This window comes from Canis lupus, chromosome 7 (genome assembly GCF_003254725.2).
Source record: "Canis lupus dingo isolate Sandy chromosome 7, ASM325472v2, whole genome shotgun sequence".
Classification (NCBI taxonomy): Eukaryota; Metazoa; Chordata; class Mammalia; order Carnivora; family Canidae; genus Canis; species Canis lupus.
In genome coordinates this window covers 51363220-51385189 of record NC_064249.1, presented here as the reverse complement: position 1 = coordinate 51385189, position 21970 = coordinate 51363220, and the positions used below count along the sequence as shown (strand labels likewise).

The window sequence follows — 21970 nt, the reverse complement described above, 5'->3', positions numbered from 1 at the left end:
CTGCGTTCCTTCCTTCAAATGCAGCCAAAAGGCATCAAAAGAGATATTTTTTTCTTTATTTGAAAGACCAAATACAACTCACAGGTGTCTTAGTTTCATCAGAGCTGTCTGATGGTATAATATCAGAGAGAAAAATAATATTCCCTCAAAATGTGTTCAATGCATACTCTACCTTTTAAAAATATATTTCCATCTCTCCGAGTTCCCCAAACCTCGCAACACTTTTAGATGTTGATAAGTCCAAAAAAGGTTGTTTGCTTGATATTTTTTTTTATTGTTACAGGTTGGGCACCCAAGGCTCAGGGGATTCACATGATATCTGTAAGATACACAATAAATGAATGCCCGCCAAAGTAGGATGAGGACTGGAGTTCTCCAACCCTACCTACATTTACTTCTTTCTCTTTCTCTCCTTCTCCCTCTCCCTCTTTTCCCCTCCATGTATATGTGTGTGTGTGTGTATGCATATGTATATGTATGTATATCCTGATGACAATTTAATTCCTGCCATGACCAAGCTGGGATGCATGTAGGATAAATAATTTTACTGTTCAGGGAGAGTCAGGAAAAGAAGGACTGAGTTACTGAGAGTGCAGTTTTATTCTATGACTTTTGCCAATTTGAAGAAGCAACTAATTCATAAACTATATGGTAAGCACATTTAACTGTTCTAGGATTTTTCTCATGCTTCATGAAAACAGAGATCATAACTGGGAAACCAACTGTAAAATTAAAAGAACTAGATGTTGCCAATAAAGACCATCATTTCGGGAAAATAAATTTGTTTCTTGGAAGCTGTTCTTGAATGTATGCTTGAGGTGCCCACAAGAAAACTAATTCAACCGAGAAACAAATTGATCTTGCTTCACTGGTTTATATGAACAGAGTAAAATACACACCAACAAGTTATATCACTTAATAACTCCTTGTTTCCTATAACAAATCAATGGCAAGATCACCTTGAATTACCATATTTTGAAAACATATGTACAAAATACCTAGAACTTTACTTCATGCAGTAAATTATGGGTTTCATTAGGAACATCTTCCGAGCTAACAGAATCAAAGTAATCACTGTTTGTGTAGTACCTTAATCCATTGTATTTGGGAATTTTATTTCTTAAGGTTTTTAATTTTTGTTAATATATTGATAACGTCAGTGTGGAGATAAAAGTGCACAATTTGATATTGCAGTTGTTGTCTGGAAATGTGTCGTTTTGTTCTGTAAAGGCATTTTATTGGATCTTACAAAGGAAAAAGGAGCTCATCTTTGCAAAGCAATTCTCTCAGGCCTTGATTTCTTCCTTATTGTGATTTTAAGAGTTGCTTGTAACTTTTTTATTAAAATTGTGGGAAGTGGGAATTTGCAAGTTGTATTCTTCATTTCCCAATTTGCAAAAGCTAGTGTTCAGTACATTTTTGTCACCTAATTTGGGGCTGTCATAGGAAACAATGGAATAAAGCTTGAAAATCTTCCTGTTAAGGGTTTCTCTAGACTTCTTTTTCTTTTGTACTCTAGGGGAGCAGAGCAAATCTTCTTAACCATGGCCACACAGAAATGGTCCTCCTGAAAGGGGGATGCTATTTCCAAACACTGAATGGAATGGAAGGAGGCACACACATTATTCCTTAACATTTTACCCCTATTAATATATCACAATACATGGGAAATGTATGTACTATGCTAACAAATAAATACATTTCGAGCATCATTACTCTAGACTCCACTATTGAGAAATCACAATGATTTAGAAAGATACACTTTTAAGGTTCCAGTGGCAAAAGGTTTAATGAGCAAATTAGTAATAAAAATCCAATCTAAGAGGTATGTTTAAATGTCAAGACACTGACAATTTATAAGCTCTCCAAAGCAACCATTTTATTACTCAAAAAACAAATCTTAAATTTTCCTTAGTTTCATAAATGAAAGTTATTTGAAAAAAAATACTTAAGCTATTTTGCTACTCCTAGTTTCTTTTCCTTTAAGAAATATATTTTGAATTTATATTTATTACAAATTCAAATTTTATAAATTCAAACTGGAATTTATACATTTGGTTTGATCATACTTCCTTAGAGTTATAGCTTCGTCTTCTAATCGTGTTAAATAAATCTCACTAAAGATGGTTCTTTTTATGTCAAAAATGTTTTAAAATATCAAAACTATGAATCTGCTATAAGCATAAAATTGTTGAAACCAGAAGAAACCCTAAAGTTCATTTGTCAAGAAGTTTTTGCTATTTTACTACAAAGTGACAAACATGTCCTTTATACTCTAGAGACCCTTTATTTGAAATAGTTCACATATTCCATATTTATTATAAAGAAGTATCTATGTAACTTACTAATATTCAAAGAATGATTTCATTATGTATAAATAATATTAATACATTAAGAACAATGATGGTATATAGTATTTTTATTAGCTTGTGCAGTCTCATTGCAGTATTTATTTATTTCTGTTTACCTATGAAATGCTGAAAATAGCTCATTGGTTCCCAAAGATCTTTACAGAGTCTGAATGCAAAACCACTGGTCTTCCCTAAATTCACTTACAAATTTAAAAATTCAGAATTAAAAGAATTAGGAAAATATGCAATTTAAGTAATATATTCTGTAACCAAAGTTGTGAAGGGCTTTCCTAACATAACACTATTATTATCTTGGGTATGCAGTCCTCTCACTTAGCTTCTAGGGCCTCTTGAATCTTTCTTTCCTTACATACCATTCCTTCAGCAAAGATGAAGGGGCTTAATAAGGACGACTCTGCTTCAAGTTTAATTTTGAGACCCGGGGCTGTGCCTTGTTTGGAAATCCAGGGATAGGTAATTTTGAACAGGTTAGGTCTAGACTTTGGGGGCACTTATTTCTTTGCCACTGAAAGACTGAGTATATAAACAATCATCAGACCATATGTAAAAATTAAATTCTTACCCATAACCTGCAGCAACTAGTCGCCCAGGAAACTAACCTATTGGCTACAGCAACCAGGCTCAGAAACCAGACTGCTACCTATTTATAAGTTGAACTTGTGGGAAGTCAGACCTGTAACTACAGTAACAATCCAGGAAATTAAAAAAAAAAAAAAAAAAAGAACTCCTATCATAGTTGGCCCAGAGTGGCCAGGACTTGATTTTTTTTTTTTAATTTTTATTTATTTATGATAGTCACACAGAGAGAGAGAGAGAGAGGCAGAGACATAGGCAGAGGGAGAAGCAGGCTCCATGCACCGGGAGCCCGACGTGGGATTCGATCCCGGGTCTCCAGGATCGCACCCTGGGCCAAAGGCAGGCGCTAAACCACTGCGCCACCCAGGGATCACAGGACTTGATTAATAACTGAAAGCTTTTCTAATTTTTGTCCCCACTTCCAATTGAGGACCAGTCAGAGCAAGCAAATATACACCTCCAACCAATCATAAAGGATGCCCCACTTCTAGTTAGCCCACCTGCAGCTTCTGCATGCCAATAGCCTCCCATCAGGGCACTACCTGAAGCCATTGCTTTGTTCTACTATAAAGTTTTCCCATTTACCTGCCTTTTCGAGTCTTTGCCAAACACAAGTGGTGGTGACTCACTCCCTGCCTATCCCTCTAAGTAAGTAGATTTTGCTTGCTGTCATTTGTTTGTGTCCACACTGATTCACAATGTAGTTAGATTCAGATTAGTTTAGGCTCAATAAGAAAGATAACATCTTTTTTATTTAAAATTTTTTTTTTTTAGATTTATTTATTTGAGAGAGAGTACAAACGTGAGCTGGAAAGGAGAGGGGCAGAAAGAGAAGGGAGAGAGAAAATACTAAGCAGGCTCCACCCCAGGACACATCCTAATGTGGGGCTCAATCTCCATAACCCTGAGATGGTGACCTGAGAGATAACATGTGTTTTAGATATGAAAGCAATGATTTCTTTTTTGGTTAAAATTAGGGAAGGCTTAATGAAAGAGTTTACATTTGATTTGGAATAAACCAGTAAGTTTAGGCTGGAGGCCAAATAACATTTTTGTCGTTGTTGTAGTTACAGTTGCTGCTGCTTTTCTATTGTTGTCAAATTAATGTCACTTAAAATCTCATTATTCTAGGTTTGTAATTGATCAATATTTAGATTGATCCAATCCTAAATTGTTTTCTGATTTTAAAATTGGCCCACATTTTGCATATCTTTCTATTACCTCCTTTGAAGTGGTTCTTGTGTTGCAAGGCCTTTTTTGGGTGTGGGGGCAGAGATATAGGGGTGATGAATACCCCTATTGGAACTAATTTTTCAAGTGTCCATGAGTTCTCATAACATGAGGACTATTTTAGGCTTTTATTTTCTTTGCCCCACTGCATTGTCCATCTGTCAAAGTTCATCAAAGCCAAGAGCTCAGACTGCTGCAATGAATTTGAAAAAGCAAGCCCAAGAAAACTGACCTGGAGAGAATGATAAAACATTCAAACCTGTTCTTTTAAAAATCAACGTTCAGCATATAGTCATATATACATAAACCTTAAGTAACTTTTTTTTTTTTTTTTGGTTGTTGAGTTGTAGGAATTTCAATTTCAGTTTTAACTAATTTCAATTAGTAAAAGTCAAAGCACATTCTCAAGGGCTCTGATTTCAGCTCTCAGCCAGAAAAAGCTGTGAATAACACCATTCCCACCTTTGCAACAAAGAAAAAGCTAGACAAACAGCAAATTAGTGACTTTTAGTGAAATCTTCATAGAACTGAAGTTGTAGGGCAAGCAGCTAAACATAAAATTGAGAGAAAAGCAGGCACTAAAGAAACAGGAACACTTGAGTACATGTTTACCTGGGTCAGATATCATTTAACAATAGGCCTATAAATTAATTTAAATAGAAATTTTGAAAGAATAGCTAAAAGTTCAGTGGAACCTATTGTGAGAGGATTGAAGTACTGAAGGCCACAGATATAGAGGGATCCACACACTCTAGCCGGGTTTTTCTCTGAAAACACTGCCAGGTACCCATAGAAAAGACTTGAGAGAATCTTGAAAAAGCTCCCTCATGATGCCAGTAGTAAAAAGGAAGAGCAGCTACTGCCAAAACTCTGTCAAGACCCATCCTACCTCTCTCCCTTAAGGAGTAAAAATATTCATCTGGAAAGGGAATGGCATCAAAGTTTCCTACCAGAGCACACTGGTGGAAGTTTATAGCAGTTTGAGGAAGAGGAATGTAGGCTAAACATGAAAATCTTTTTACACTATTTCCTCTATCCTCCTTAAGGAACAAAAACCCTAATCCGCATGGGGAAAGTATCAAAATGTGTACTCTGAAAGCGTTAGTTGGGACCCAATGGAAGTGAAGTGATGGGAATGAAGGGCAGAATGATTGCTATGTTCATCATTGTATCTGGAACAGGGGCAGGAACATTTGTAAAAGCTGCATCCCTAAGAACAGGTTTACAATATGTGTCCAAGATGAAAAATTATGCTCCCTCCTAAATCCTCTATAATCCTGCTAATAAGCATTAGTTTATTTTTTTTTTATTTTTTTATTTTTTATTTATGATAGTCACAGAGAGAGAGAGAGAGAGAGAGAGAGAGGCAGAGACACAGGCAGAGGGAGAAGCAGGCTCCATGCACCGGGAGCCTGATGTGGGATTCGATCCCGGGTCTCCAGGATCGCGCCCTGGGCCAAAGGCAGGCGCCAAACCGCTGCGCCACCCAGGGATCCCAAGCATTAGTTTAAAAATAACAAGCAGCCCAGGTGGCTCAGCGGTCTAGCGCTGCCTTCAGCCCAGGCTGTAATCCTGGAGACCTGGGATCGAGTCCCACGTCGGGCTCCCTACAGGGAGCCTGCTTCTCCTTCTGCCTGTGTCTTTGCCTTTCTCTGTGTCTCTCATGAATGAATAAATAAAATCTTAAAAAAAAAAAAAATAGTGTAATATAGCTGGAAAAATGGAAAATGCAGACTCCCACCAGCACTGCAAAGGGAGGGAAACAAAAACAAAGTATCACTGGAGAAATTTGAAGACTTTGGTACACTGAGAGTACCCATAGCAACAAAAATTTCAAATGCAAAAAAAAAAAGGGGGGGGGATCCCTGGGTGGCTCAGTGGTTTAGTGCCTGCCTTCTGCCTAGGGCATGATTCTGGAGTCCCGGAATTGAGTCCCGCATCAGGCTCCCTGCGTGGACCCTGCTCCTCCCTCTACCTGTGTCTCTGCCTCTTTCTCTCTGTGTCTCTCATGAATAAATAAAACCTTAAAAAAATTTTCAAATGCAGCCTAAATCCTAACTAGTTTAACATAACCCCCCACAGATGGAAAGATATGCTCTACTGCAAGAATAAAACTATTACTTTAGTATTTATTATCCTATACAATGTGCCCAACTTTGAACAGAAATTTATGAAGTATATAAAAAGACAAAAACAAAGCAAAAACAAAAAAACAACCCATACCTGAAAAGACAGACTAAATATCCGAATAAGACTCAGATATGACAAGATGCTGGTACTACCATCCAGGGAACTTAAAACAATAAGTTAATTATTATTAAGTTATAGATTCTCAAGGAAAAGGTAGGTAACATGTGAGATCAAATAGGTAATTTCAACAGGGAGATAAAACCCAAGAAAACATCAAATATAAATCTTAGAAAACAAAATTCACAGTAATATAAATAACTATGCTACTTAAAGTTGCTGGCCTAAGCAAATTTAGTAAAGAGTAGATTCTATAAGAGTAAAGGCAAAAGAAACTAACTATTCATAACCATAATATTCTAGTTATTTTTTTCTTTCAGAGGTATAAGTTAGCAATTCTAAAATTACATCTATACTGGAATGGAATAATTAAATAAATGGATGACAGAAGACAGAATTGAGTTTTCTTATTTTTAGAATGGAAAGTTATAGATAAGCAAGGATTTGATGCTAAAATGACTCATCTAGTAATGGATTAGAGTTACAGACATCAGTGTGAACTGTTTCACTTACTAGAGCGACAGATGGATACATATACAAATATTTATAGATGTATGTATATTTGCATATATATTTCCTTACTATGTCAGCTAAGAGGGCCTCGGATCAAAACACTCCAGTAACAGTGTGTATACCTAGCATCCAGACCTTGGTTTCCAGTACCATTCTTCAGTGAAAGGAACTGAAACTCCTTGAGGAAATGGCTAATTGGAGGAGTTGGGTAGGAAATATGCAAGATGAGCCAGGAGCATCTTATAGTGCCAAAAACAAACAAACAAACAAACAAAAAAGTAAGGATATATCAAAAGGGCAGTTGAAAAGTCTCCCCATAGCCAAAGCTGGAACAATCTATTTACTTTCTACAAAAAGTCACTTTAAATACAAAGAAGGAGATAATTTAAAAGAAAAAGGAGGAAGAAAGATATATCGTGGAAACAATAATTGAAAGATAATAGGACAAGTGTGGTTTCCAGTTCCATGTAAAGAGTGTGGAAACCACTATCCTAAAAACAAAGAAAAAGCTGAACATACTGAAAAATTGACAACTTTTCTTGAATCTTTAAGAGGAAGGACACAGGGAAAACCTTGCTTCAAGATGAAGAGACTTAAAATTGAATACAGGAATCATAGCTTACTAGAGCAGATTCAGAAGTGGAAATGACCACAGGAACCAGTTCAGGTAGGGAAATCTTAACTATAATTGAATAATTGCTGGAGGCTTAGCATGGACAAGTCTAAGATTTAAAAACTCCAGGGGGATTCAGTTATAGGAGCGCCCCCACAATCTTGTGAGATTTACCTCCAGGAGCTTGACCACATTCCTATAGTAAACATTGGGGGAAAATGTCCTCATTACTCCAGCAGGGGAAGGGGAAAAGGAATCATTCTGAAATATGCTAGAACACTCTGTTCCTTAATAACATCCACACTCAGGGAAAAGTAGTTAGCCAGAAACTAAGCTCCTAAGACATTATCAGGTCCTAACTGTCCTGGGGGAAGGGAAATAGCTATATCTGGCTAGCAATAGCTTGCCATATAGGAAAATGGAAATACCCAACTCCAGTCCACTCTAGCCTTTTTGTCTCACCTAAAGGGAGAGAAAACTGAGAACATTTGTAAAGTTCATAGTCCAGAGGCCTAGGCTCACTGAAAGCTTGAGACCTAATTATAGAATTACAGAATGCTTCCCTTCCTCCCACACTTCATCAATACATTACTAAAGGCCTATTTACAGTAGCTTCTTCCTTTTGTTTTTAAACCTGGTACATCATGTTCAGCTGTCAAGAAAAAAAATTATGAGACATACCAAAAGGCAAAAACAAAACAAAACAAAACAAAAGCAAATGAAAACACCACAATTTGAGGGGACAGAACAAGAATTAGGACCAAACATGGCAGAGATGTTGGAATTATCAAACTGGGAATTTAGAACAATTATGATTAGTATGCTTAGAGTTCTAATGGATAAAGTTAACAACATACAAGACCTAATGGGCAAGCAGAGAGATGGAAATCCAAAGAAAGAATACAAAAGAAATGCTTGGAATAAAAACACTAACAGAAATGAAGAATGACTTTAATTGGCTTATTAACAAATTAGACACAGTTGAGTAAAGAATCTCTGAGCTAGAAGATACATAGAGTTCTCAAAAACTGAAAAACAAAGAGGGCAAAGACTGAAAAAAGCAGAAGAGAATATCCAACAACTGTGGGATAAGTACAGAAGGTATAATATATATGTAATGGGAATACCAGAAGGAAAAGAAAGAGAAAAAGAAAAAGAAGGAATATTTGAAATGACAATGACTGAAAGTTTCCCCAAATTAAAGTCGGTCACCAAACCACAGATCTAAGAACTTCATAGAACACCAAGCAGGATGAATGCCAAAAACAAAACAAAACAAAACAAAAACCAAAATCTATACCTAGGAATATCACTGTCAAGCTACAGAGATGAAGAACATCAGAGATAAAGAAAAAAAATTCTGAAAGAAGCTAGAAGGAAGCAATACCTTGACTTATTGAGGAACAAAAATAAGAATTACATCCAGCTTCCTTGAAAACATGCAAGCAAAAAGAGGATGGAGTGAAGTATTTAAAGTGTTGAGAGAAAAAGTCCATCAACCTAGAATTCATGTAAAATTACCCTTCAAAAAGAAAGGAGTAAAAGACTCTCAGACAGCCAATATTGAGGCCTTTTTTTTTTTTTTTTACCAGTAAACCTGTATTACAAGAAATGTGTAAAGATGTTCCTTAGAAAGAAGAAAAATAATATAGGTCAGAAATTCAGACCTACAGAAAGGAAGGAAGAGCATCAAAGAAAGAATAATGGAGGTAAAAAATTTTTAAAGCATTTATTTTTCTTATTCCCAAAACAAAAACAAGAGTGTGGGAGTATTTATTTTGACAAAGTAGACTTCAGAATAAGATGAATATGAGTAGAGATAGAGAAGGACTTACATAATTATAATTACAATGGTATATATTCTTCAAGAAGGTATGTAGCAAATCTAAATGTCTATGAATCAAACAACAGAATCCAAAAGTATGTATGGCAAAGCCATTGTTGCCTTATTGATTTTCTGTATGAATGATCTATTCATTGATATAAATGGGATGTTAAAGTCTCCTACTAATATTGAATTACTGTCAATTTCTCCATTTATGTCTGATAATATTTATTTTATATATTTAGGTGTCTATGTTGAGTGCATAGGTATTTATAATTGTATTTACTCTTGTTGGATTGATCATTTTATCATTCTGTAATGCAGTTTTGTCTCTTATTATAATCTTTGTTTCAAATAATTTTTTGTCTGCTGTAAGAATAGCAACCCAAGTTTGGTTTTTTGTTTTGTTTTGTTTTGTTTTGTTTGTTTTGTTTTGTTTTTTTGCTGGAGTTTGCATGAAATATCGTCTTTCCATCCCTTCACTTTCTTTGGGTCTGAAGAGAGTCTCTAGCAGGCAACATACAGATGGGTCTTATTTTTTTGTTTTTGTTTTATTTTTTATGTATCTAGTCACCCTGTGTCTTTTGATTGGAACATTTAAAGTAATTATTGATAAGTATGTATTTATTGCCATATTGTTAATTGGTTTATGGTGTATGTATGGTCCTTTTCTGTTCTTTTTTCTTCTTTTGCTTTCTTGTATTTCAATGTCTTTCTTTAGTATTATGCTTGGACTCACTTCTTCTAATTTTTTGTGTATGTATTATAGATTTTAGGTTGTGGTTATTATGAGGCTCATATATAACATTCAATGTATATAGCAGCCTGTTTCAAAAATAGAAATATCATATAATCCAGTAATTTCACTTCTGAGTATTACCTGAAGAAAATGAAAACACTGATTTGAAAAAAAATATAAATATGTACCCTTATGTTTATTGCAACATTATTTATAATAACCCAGATATAGAAGTAATATAGCCTAAGTGCCCATTAATAGACAAATGGATTATATATATAACATATATGCATATATATGCATATACATATATATGCGTTATACTTATATAATATACATATATATTATATATACAATAGAATATTATTCAGCCATGAAAACGGGTGAAATCTTGCCATTTACAATTACATGGAAAGACCTTGAGGATATTATGCTAAGTAACGTAAGTCAGACAGAAAAAGGCAAATAACATATGATTTCACTTTTATGTGGAATCTAAAAGGCAAAACATGCCAGAGAGGAGGAGAGTGGGGAAATGGATGAAATAGGAAAAGGGAAGTAAGAGGTACAAATTTCCAATTATAAAATAAATAACTCATAGAGCAAAAAATATAGCATGGAAAATATAGTCAATAATATATCAATAATTTTGTATGGTGACAAAAGGTAACTACACTTATCATGGTGAGCATTTTGTAATGTATATCAATGTTGAATAACTATGGTGTAATTAATATGATATTCAACGTCAACTAATATAATATTGCATTTCAACTATACCTCAATTAAAAAAAAAGTTCATGAGGCAAAACCAGGTAGATATGAAAAAAGAAATAAACCAAATTCAAGTTTTAGATAAAGCCTTACTATAACTTTCTCCATAATTGATAGAACAATTAAGCAGAAAATTAGAAAAGATATATATTACCCAAAAATACTATTAGCCAACTTAATCTTGTAGGTACTTATAGAACTCTCAAGCAACAACAACTGAATATACATTCTTTTCAATATATATTGGAACATGGAGCATCTGAGATAAACTTAAGAAATTTTTAAAAGCAAATAATGCAAAGTATCTTCTCAGATCATACATAGCACACTTAAATTAGAAATCAGAAACAGAAATACATCTATAAAAATCTCCAAATATTTGTAAATTAAATAACACAGTATTAAATGACTGTGACATGAAGAGGAAATACCAAGAGGAAAAATTAATCTTTTGAATTAAATAAAAACTAAAATACAAGACATCAAAATTCATTTAATAGGAAACGTATGGCCTTAAGTGCATATGTTAGAAAAGAAGAAAGTTCTAAAATCAGTAACCTAAGCTACTACATTAAGACACTAAAGAAAGAATAGTAAATTAAACCTAAAGCAAGCAGAAAGAATGATATACTAGATAAACATAGAAATAACTGAAATTGTAAATGGAAACACAATAGGGATAACTGAAAAAGACAAAAGCCTTTCATTTGAAAAGAATAGTAAAAATGATTAATCTTTAGCCAGTATGATCAAGAAAAAAAAATAGAGAAGACACATATTACCAATATTAGGAATGAAAACAGAAGCATCAGTTCTGATCCTACAGACATTAACGAATAGGAAGAGAATACTATGAACAATTCTATAGTCATAAATTTAATAATCTAGATGGAATAGACAACTTCATTAAAAGTTACAACTATCCAAACTCACTCAAAAAGAAAAAATATTACTTAAATGCCTCTATCTTTTAAAGAAATTGAGTTTGTACTTAACCCCTTGCCCCCACCTCCCCCAAAATACACCTTAGAACCAAAAGATTTAACTGATGAAATGCAATGGAGGTGAGTTCTCTTCCAGGGACCCAACTAAAAGAACATCATGAAGGGGCCATGGGTAGCATTATGCTGTACATTATAGACAAAATGTGGCAGCGCTTGCTCTGTGGCCTGATTATACTTTCAATTACCCCAGGGCTAAGTATTTCTCAAGTGCTGAGTATAGGGAGATTTGGAATCTCAAACCTATCTTCTGCAATAGCATTTCTCAGGAATTGTCTAAAGAGAAAGTGACATTGCCAGGATAATTTTGAAGAACATTTTATTTAGCTACAATTCTGCTGTCATTTTCTATATGTTTGGTATTTCTGTCCCCTTTTGATTAATAGAGACATTCTTATAAATAAAAGATCTTGGTCTCTTGAAACTAACTGTCTTGCTCTCTTATTTCTCCTGTGAAGTCATAATCCCCCATTTGTGACATCACAGTCTTTCCATTGCAATCAACAGTGATGTTTCAAGCTGGGGATTAAATGCTTCAAAAGAGGAAGACTTTACAAGAGCAGAGGGACTCTCAAGGAATAAAGATCCAATTAGCATGTAAATGCCCTTTTTAATTAAAAAAAAAAAAAAAGTAAGGGAAACAAGGGATGAGTAGATAGTCCCAGTGATCAGAATGGTTTTCTTTGAAATAATGAGTCTGGCCTTCCTTTTCACTCTTCTCTTCTACCATGTCCATGCCTGCATTCCTCTCCCCTTGAGTGAATGAGTATTTAATGTTAAGGAAACATTAAAGGAGGAGAAAGACCGTAGACTATAAATATGGGTATTGTTCCTCTGGCAGTAGTTCCTAGGCCTATTAATTTGACCAGGATTGAGGCAAAATTAAAAGAATGGGCTGCTACAATAATCAGCTGTGGTCCTAAATATACAAGATTTGGCCTTGAGCTCCCACTCTGATATCACTTTGTACCAACCTTCATCTTAGCTTCCATCATGTTTTGTTAGTCGTCCTTCAGTTTCTTAAAGTCTCAAAGCTCTTTTCCACTTCAGAACTTTGCTATATGCTATTTCTTTGTCCAGGAACACTCTTCCTCCACAATCTTTGCAGACTTTGTCCTATTGATCATCCAAGTTTAGCATTAATGCTACTTCCCTGAGAGGCCTATATTGACCCCTTCTGGTTTCTGTCTACATTAGAACTTTGCTATTTGATCTCATTGAAACTTCCCTAGTATCATAATTCTATCATATGCTTATGTGTTTGATGTTTTTGTGTATTGTTTCTCTTCTCCATTAAGCGCTGTGCATCATGAATGCAAGTAACACATCTGTTCTAGTCACTGCTGCATTTTAGCACTTAGGAAAAAGCCTGCTAGACACACATAGATATAATAAATTCACAAAGAAACTAAGGATATATAGCCATTTGGGGGGATTCTGAAGAAGAATCACTGCTTTGAATAGAAGATTAAATGGCTTCTAAATTCATATCAAGGTATACATCTTTATAATTTTTAAAATTAATTCTCTTGGTTGTCCATATAACATGCCCTCTACTCTCTGGAGTTCAATGACAAAAATGAATATAGACACAAAACTTAATCAAGGGATGAGATCTTATTTGGGGGATTCATCATTTATAAATATTTAGGGGGAACCTATATGTATGTATAGGTAGGTTGACCAAATAATTTATCAACTAATAAGAACCCTTTTATGTGTGATAGAGGTGCTAGTTATAATTATTCTAGGACCATGGTCATAAAACAGAATAAAACAGAATTATCTTAGGCTAATTGGGACAGATGGTCACCTTATGTATCAGATATTGTAGTAGATCTTGGATAACACACATATAAAGGAAATATTTCTTACCCCTGAATTTCACATAGTATATTGTAAAGGTAGTATGTATAAACTCATAACTACAAAGTGATTTTATTTGTCTCAAGATAATTATAGATACAGGGCTATAGATATAAATATTTATAAAGAGATCAATGGCTGTTTCCAAAGAATGCAAAAATATGTTAATCATTAACCAATAGAATAATTCTTCAAATGGCTCCACTATAAATTGGGGTGGGGTGTCATTTGATACAAAAAACATTAGACTATTCTATACAAATGCCCTAAACTGGCAATGTATGTCTATAAGATCCACCTCCAATATAAAGAGAGATGGGATTTAATTAAGTCTTTTATACATTTAATGCTTGTCTGTCAAATAAGATACCCTATATGAAAAGACTTTCTTTTTCTCTCACCCTTATGAATGATCAATAATTTTTAGGATCCCTGCACATTGTAAGTCAGATTATATTGATGAATTGGTTGTTTAACTGGTGCTAGGCACAAAAGATTGCTTTGTCATGCTCTAGTAATTAGAATGAGGGCAGCAAAATGATATATCCTTTCTCCTTGTTTTCTGTAAAATCCGATATCATGGAACTTAAAATTCTAACCATGAGGTTGATGCTAAAAAACATTGGTCCATTATTGGAAACATCTATGGTATTAAACAGCTCAAAAATTGCCCAAATTTGGTCTGAAATTAGTCTATTAAATTTTATCCAAAGATATCATTTTCCAGAATTTTAAACTTAAAAGAAACTAAGTCAGGCTAGACCCAAAATGATTACTGATGAGGAAACTGGCTCAGAAAGAAGAAATAATTTCTGTCACATATTCAGCGGTAGAACTATAACAGAACACCAGATACCATTAGCTCTTAGTTAAGAATATCTTTTATGCTGCTCATATGAGTGAGTGCCCTCATCATAACAAGATACATGACTTATTGCTTCTAACTTAGTATCTAAAGTTTTCAGCAGCTCTAGAGGTAAGAAAATATATTTCTGGTACCAATGTCTGTTGGAAAAGGAAGTCTGTATTCACCCCCAACCCAACTCATCATATCTATGCATGTAGAAATCTTTAAAATTTATAAGGATCAAGTACTTTTTTAAAAGTCCAAAAATGTCACTGATCTTCAAATCTTATTATCTATGAACCAAAGGGATAAGAAATCAAAACCCTAAAGCAAAGCAGTGAAAGCTTAACTACTCTAGAATATACATCCTATTGTATTTTCAATTTGCCTCTAAGAAATTCAGGCAATCTCAAGTATTCAGGGAATTAGGAAATGGCATTCTCTTTATAGAAGGATGAAGAAGTCCTTAGCTTAATTATTTCTTTACTTTCTAGCATGGTCCCATTAGGAATGGAGTTTGGGGATTTGGTCAACAATCCTCCAGAAGAAAATTTTTCACTTACCCCCAAGGATCATCATTATCATTATCAACAACAAATAGAATAATAATTATCAAGATTAATAGAGAGCTTACTATATGTCAAACAATGCTTTAGGTTGATATGAATATATATAAAATTTAATCTTCATAAATGTTCTATGAAATAGGAGGTAATATTATTCCCCTTTTGCATATAAGGAAATTATGACTAAAGACACATTTCTAGTTGCTGAGGACACAAAGAAGTAGGTGTGAGTCAGGCTCCTCTGTCATGCCTAGGCTGCATGTATTATTCATTGACTTTGTAGATGGATGACTTAAGTGATAGAGCTGTTAGGTGTTACTCAGTTCCAAAGAACAAGAGATTATATTTGCAAGGGCAGTCAGGGAAGGCTGCAGGGATGGAGATGTCCTTAGTTTGTTCATGAAACTAGGTAAATGTTATTGAGATATATGAGGGAGTTCCAAAAAGGAAGTAAATTGTATCAAAATATGTTAGAAGCATTGTGATATTGGTGGTAGGGATGAGTTGACTAGATTTATAGGATGGAAGACTTATATGAAGCAAAAATGATGATAGCAATAATGTAAAAATACATGTCAGTAATCAGGACAGCTGAGTGCTTATTAAAAATATTCTACTAACTGGGGCACCTAGGTGGCTTAGTCGGTTAAATGTCAGACTCTGGTTCCGCTCAGGTCATGATCTCAGGGCTCTGAGATCCAGCCTTGCGTCCAGCCCACACTCAGTGGAGAGTGGTAGGAAGGTTCTCACCCTCTGCCTCTCCCCCACTTAAACTCACTTTCTCTTTCTCTGTCTCACTCTCTCTCTCTCTCTCTTAAATAAATAAATTAATTTAAAAATTAACTAACTGTGTGACCAGGTAGCTTTCTTATCTGTAAATAAAATTAGTTAGACCTCTTGGACACCTGGGTGGCTCAGTTAGTTAAGTGTCTGCCTTTGTTTGGCTAAGGTCATGATCCCTGGGTTTTGGGACTGAGTCCTTCCTACACTGAGCTCCCTGCCCAGGGGAGAGTCTACTTTTCCCTCTCCTTCTCCCCTCCCCGCCCTGCTCATTTTCTCTCTCTCTCTCTCTCTCTCATGTTTTCTATGAAATAAATAAATACAATCCTTTAAAAAATTTAATTAAATGACTTTTTAAATTCTTCAAGTTTTAACTAATTCTAAAGAAAAAATATTTTAATTCTCAATTTAATGTAGAATTGAGGTCCTGTAGAAATTAAGTGACTTATCAAGTGTACCTACGAGGCAACAACGAGCAGTGGATCTAGATCTAAAACTCAGGTCTTCAGACATCTAGCTCTCAAGTGGGGAATATCAAAACAGAGAGCTTGGAGACATTGTTTACTACATTCATTATTCTAAAATATTGTATGACTAAATATTTAAATAGATTCAATTAAGACTAGTTACACTTAATAGTTCCATATAAAAACACTCATTTAAAAGGGGTTTTTGGTTTATTTTTGTTTTTAAATAAGTATAACATATCAATAGCTAGTTTTTAATGTTTGTCTTCCCGAACCCCAGATTTTTTTTTCTTTCTTTAAGACAGAATTTGAGACTAGCTAGACCATTGCAATAACCCAAGCTCAGAATTTGTTATTATTTATCTAAAATGGCATCTTTCTTTCTTGCTGTTTCTTCCATACTATGTGAAAGAAGAATCATATTGCTCAAAGCTGATGTGGCTTGGGCTGTGTTGAAAAAAGAAATTGAAAGAAAGGGGAAAAAAACAAAACAAAACAAAACAAAAAAAAAAACAACACTGATCCTGCAGTTGTTCACAGTGAGGTTCACCCATCAGAGCTGAAAATAACCTATATTTTATTTCCCTTATTTTTAGAAAACTGCCATGGACACAGGGGTGGCCGAGTGGCCAGCTGTGCCCTGAAATGCCTGAAGCCATTGCAATCAGTGCTCCACTGTCTGAGGCTTCCAAAATGAAACACTTTGAACACTCATTCAAAGGTGTGAAAGCATGAAATTGGCACAATGGCCAGCTACCACAGCACTTCTCATTTTTTTGCACTGCCTTCTGCTTCCCTTGTCTGCTCTTTCCGCTCTCTGTCCCTTGATTCTGACAGTTCTTCAAATGTCTGCTTAAAGAGCTGTGGCAGCCTGGGAGAGAGAACTGGAACATGTTCTTAGGGAGTCTCTATCTTGAAGTGAAGAAAGCTGAGGGAAAAAACAACTGCATGCAAAAATCATGAAAAAGTTGGCTTAAACAACAGACAAGACATATCTGACAAAGATGATTCATACATGTAGATGGATTAGTGGGCAGATCAGTTACTGGTTAAAATCAAAGTATCTCAGCTTTAAATCTACTTTCTTAGATGTTCTCTATACCATTTCAATCCTATCAGTCATTCCCTATCACTCAACTTGATTCAATTAGGACATTCTGCTTAGGACTTTGGGATGACATATCTCACTGAATCTTTGCATATGCAGAAGAATCTAGGCCAGTCACTGCCACATTGATGGTTCAGTATTTTTACCTGGATGTATTGTTGCATGAAATTAAGGCATAGCAAGTTTATATATTACTCAGCAGCTATTTTCAAAGAAGTTGCCCAAAATGAGCCTGTACACTACCCACTCTTCCCACGTGATCATAGGAAATTTACCCTATCTCTGTGTCATTCTGCCATGAATATACTCTTGTCTTCTTTTCTGCACTTCCCTCTGTCACTAGTTCATATTCCCCTGTGCCTTTTCCCTTTGTGCAAAGATATGGTATTTTGTATACTCCTATGAGTTTTTTATTCCATGAAATTCTTTTTCTCCTCATACTTTCCCCATCCTTCTTACAGTTCTTGTAGTGTCCAAGATCATGTATGTTTTCAGCCTCAGGGATGGGAAGTCACAGCAGAATAGTGGAGGACAAAAGGTCAATCTTCAGCTTTTTAGTTTAAAAGGAAGATTTTCAGAATTCAAAGTGGAAATAAGAGGTTTTTGGATCTTAAGACTCAGTCTACACCATAAACATTAGATGTAGGAAGAATGACTGGAGGTAAGAGCCAGTGTGTTTGTTCTAGACTTTATAAATAATAAATGGACTGAGGTAAAAAGATGAGCATCAGAGGGCAAATAAGAATTAAATGTTGGTGATTGTCCCCAAGAAGGGGCAACATTTCTATCAGACTAAAACTACTAATTATAATGCCAAATACATGGAACACAAATACATATTATTTGTAATAGAAATGGATCCTTCCACTGTCAAAGATCATGCATGACCTATCTCTTGTGCTCTCTTCTTTTTCAACCTTATACTTCTTCTAAGATAGATACTTCATCCCTCCTTGGATGATAGTTGTTTATGTATTTATTCTCTGTGTTTGATTATAAATCAGTTGAGAGAAAAGACTGTTTTATTCATCTTTGTACAACCCGTGATTATTTACCATAGCAGTCTCTTAGTCAATCACAGCCAAATAAAATAAAATGAGTTTTTATTTACTAGGCTGACCATTCCATAGAGTCAGACATGGGGCTGGCCTTCCTGTATGTCAGCCTTGTTTGTGTGTATGTGTGTGTGTATGTGTGTCTGTGTGTGTTTATGTCACATATATATATATATATATATATATATATCTGTGTGGATGTATTTATATGCGGAAGAAATAGGACCAAGAGAAAAACATTAATTTATTTAATAATGTATCATCTAGGATGCTTGAGGATGCAGGAAGCAGAAAATATGCTTTAAATTATCATTTAAAAATAAAGAAAATTAAGTTTCTCAATAACAGTTAAGTATTCGGCTCCATTAATAGGTTAATTCAGTGGCTCCATGTTGGCATATGGTTCAGGTTGCTTCTGTCTTTTACATGTTTCTTTTTTTACATGTTTCTTTCTGTATGTTGTTTTTTTTTCTTTGCCCAGTGTCCTTCATTGTCCCACATGGTTATCTCAGTCCCAGGTGTCATACACAGGAATACAACACGTAAGAAAAGAGAAACTATCTTTCATGTCCCTTTTACATGAAAGTTTCATGTAACTTTCAAAGAAGTCCCCCTCCAGACCTCCCCTCACTTCTTCATTGGCCAGAGGCAGATGCTAAATTAGTCTCTGGCAAAGTCAGTGGAACTACTACAAGCTCCTTAAATTATCAGGATTCTTCTGAGTACAGTGAGGAGGATTGGACATAGAATCCTTTAGAGAAGAAAAGTGTAATGGCAAGTGTCTGACAGGAGTGATAATACTAATAACAATAATACTGAGAATAGTAACTAACATCTGTTCAATGGTTACTCTATTCGAGGCACTGTGCTGAGCAGTTCAGTTCAGTATACTACAGCATTTAATAAACATGGCAACCCTGTAACAGATAAGCATACAGAAACTCAAAGGATAGAATAGATATGTCCAAGGTTATACAGATAATAAATGACAAAGAGGAGAGTAGAGATTTAAAGCAACGGCTGTCTGTCTCCAAGGCTATTACTGTCTCCAGGGTTCCACAGTGAAGACTATGAAAGAGCATATGCTTTCGAAGCTGAGATAGAGATGTGTTTCGTAAGTCCAGTGAACTCTTTGCTAGAGCCACCATAGCCACTTTCTAAAAAATGTAATAGGCTTATCTAAACATAGTACTTGCTGATTGCAAACTTTCTTGTAATAGGAATATAAAGGCTGCTTTCAAGTCCTTCTCCCAGCCTTCTCTTAATGATCTGTTTTAGGGTCACTCAAAATCTGGATTTCTTTGTCAATTAAACTGAGTTAGAGGAGGCTAGAAACTGGACATAGTGGATGATTCAGTCAATCTAATGCATGAACTTGTGAAATTTGACCATGACTCATTTCTTCTCCTTAAAGACAAATATAATCATTAAGGAATAGCAACACTGCATCTTCAGACAGTTCTTTGCAAATTGCCGAAGGCAGCTTCCACTGAATTACCCATCACTGGAGCTTCAAACTAGAGCTCAGAGCTCATTTTAAGAGGAGACAATCATTATATATGTCTGCTATCTTTTTAATGGCCAAACTCATATGGCTTCATAGTGTTTGAGAGAGTTTCAAGCTGATCTCTCCTCTATAGCCCTCCCTCCAAATCCAAATTGCAAGGACTATCCATGTTACTCCCTAGCTATGCCATGGCCTTATCCATGCTTTGTACTTAGCAGCAGTTGAAAACAAACTTTCCCTTCCTGACCTCTTCTGTCTCTAAGTTCTCGAGCAAGTCCATAATTTGTTTAAAGACACAAGCCAATTCTTGACTCTATACTGCCACATTGCTGTATGACTCTTTAATGTGTGGAAGATTGTGTTTATCTAAACCCTAAGAATGCTGAGGGAAAGGACAAGTTGACATTTCTCTTCTAATTATTACCAACAATAGTGCCTGGCAAATGGCTGGGCCCATAGTAAGTGTTCCGAGGAAATATCTTCAAATGCGTGTTAATTTACTTTTTATTTGATTCAACATTCCCCATGATGATCTTAAAATACATTCTGTGGTAGACCATGTAGCAGTTTGGTCAGTAAGGATGTGATGGGTAGGTTGGTCATATTCAGTGCTGCTAGATAATCAATGACCCAAAAGAGTAAATGATTAAACATTTATCAGTCATCTTCTATAAGACCAAAATCTGCTCATTACTTTTATCTGTCTGATGTTCTTTCTTCTTTTTTTTCCTTTCTTTTCTTATTTATTTTTAGCCCAGTGACAGACATTGCCTTCTATTCAGAAAAGAAACTAATAAAGATTCTTAAAATGCAAGCAAGCCTGCCAAAATACAGACATTATTTTACCGAACTAAAATACTAGAAGATGCAAGTGAAGAATATATCCATCAGCTACTGAATGCATTGATGAGATAAAAAAAATTCAACATACTCACTTGCCTCCATTTACTCTTTTCAGTGGTTCTGTGGCCTCAAGCTGCTTACTGCAAATTAGATTTTGCCTTAATATGCTAATGTTGAATAAGGGAATTGGACTCTAAATAATTAAGTTGTGAGAAGTACAAAACTAAAGCAATCTATTAATGCAATATGAACATCCCTTGATTATATTTGCAGAATGAATTTACCTGCTTTAAATGGTGAATTAGAATGGAAAGGTAAATTGAAATTTAGAAGAAAATACAATAATAAACCACCACTATCCATTTTCCCCCTTTTGCTGTTGCTTATGTCAGAGGCTTCACTCAGTCACACCACTCCCAAAAGGGCACATTATGATCACTGAGCCACAAGAAGTGTCTCTTGACTGATAGACTGGCTTCTGCCCCTACTACCCATGCTCACCCCTCTTTCTGCCCCTCAAGAGGCAACAATTCCATTGAAGCTAATGGGTTTTGTTTTGTTTGTAATTGTTCTTGTAAAATTGTGAACTGGTTTTATTTCATGACATTTAAAATCATGTATAAGGTATTATAGGAGTATTTACATATTCATTTCTTGTTTTTTTTTTTTTTTCCACTTGGTGGCCCTTTTGGTAAAACTAGGAGTTTCAAGGTCAGCATTCCTTCCTTTTGCAGCCCTTTGATGGGAATTCACACAGGCATATTTTGTCCATTGTGCCAATGAGGAATCTTATGAGAAGTTTTGCAGTCGCCACAAAAAAAGTTTGGAAAAACTGAAGAGCACAGCCCTTTTATTGGAATAAGATCCCTAGGCATAAGCTGAAGCAGAAGGTCAGTCCAGGAGTCATGACCAGACAGGATATCAGACTTGGGCACGTAGGGTCAAGAATTCTATTCTCAATTCCAGGACACTGCAGGGTAAGGCTTCACTAGACCTGAGGAATAATATGGGGGTTAGGGTTCTGTCTACTAATTTTCAGGT

The 21970-nt window shown here is 35.2% G+C and overlaps 1 long non-coding RNA gene across 1 annotated transcript; it reads left to right on the top strand.

The window, feature by feature from the left end:
- The first annotated feature begins 12382 nt into the window (after positions 1 to 12382).
- LOC112648324 (uncharacterized) lies at positions 12383 to 21190 on the top strand. Its single transcript, XR_003128914.2, has 3 exons — positions 12383 to 12487; positions 13189 to 13385; positions 20840 to 21190. It is a non-coding gene; the product is annotated as an uncharacterized LOC112648324 (long non-coding RNA).
- Positions 21191 to 21970: the final 780 nt, after the last annotated feature.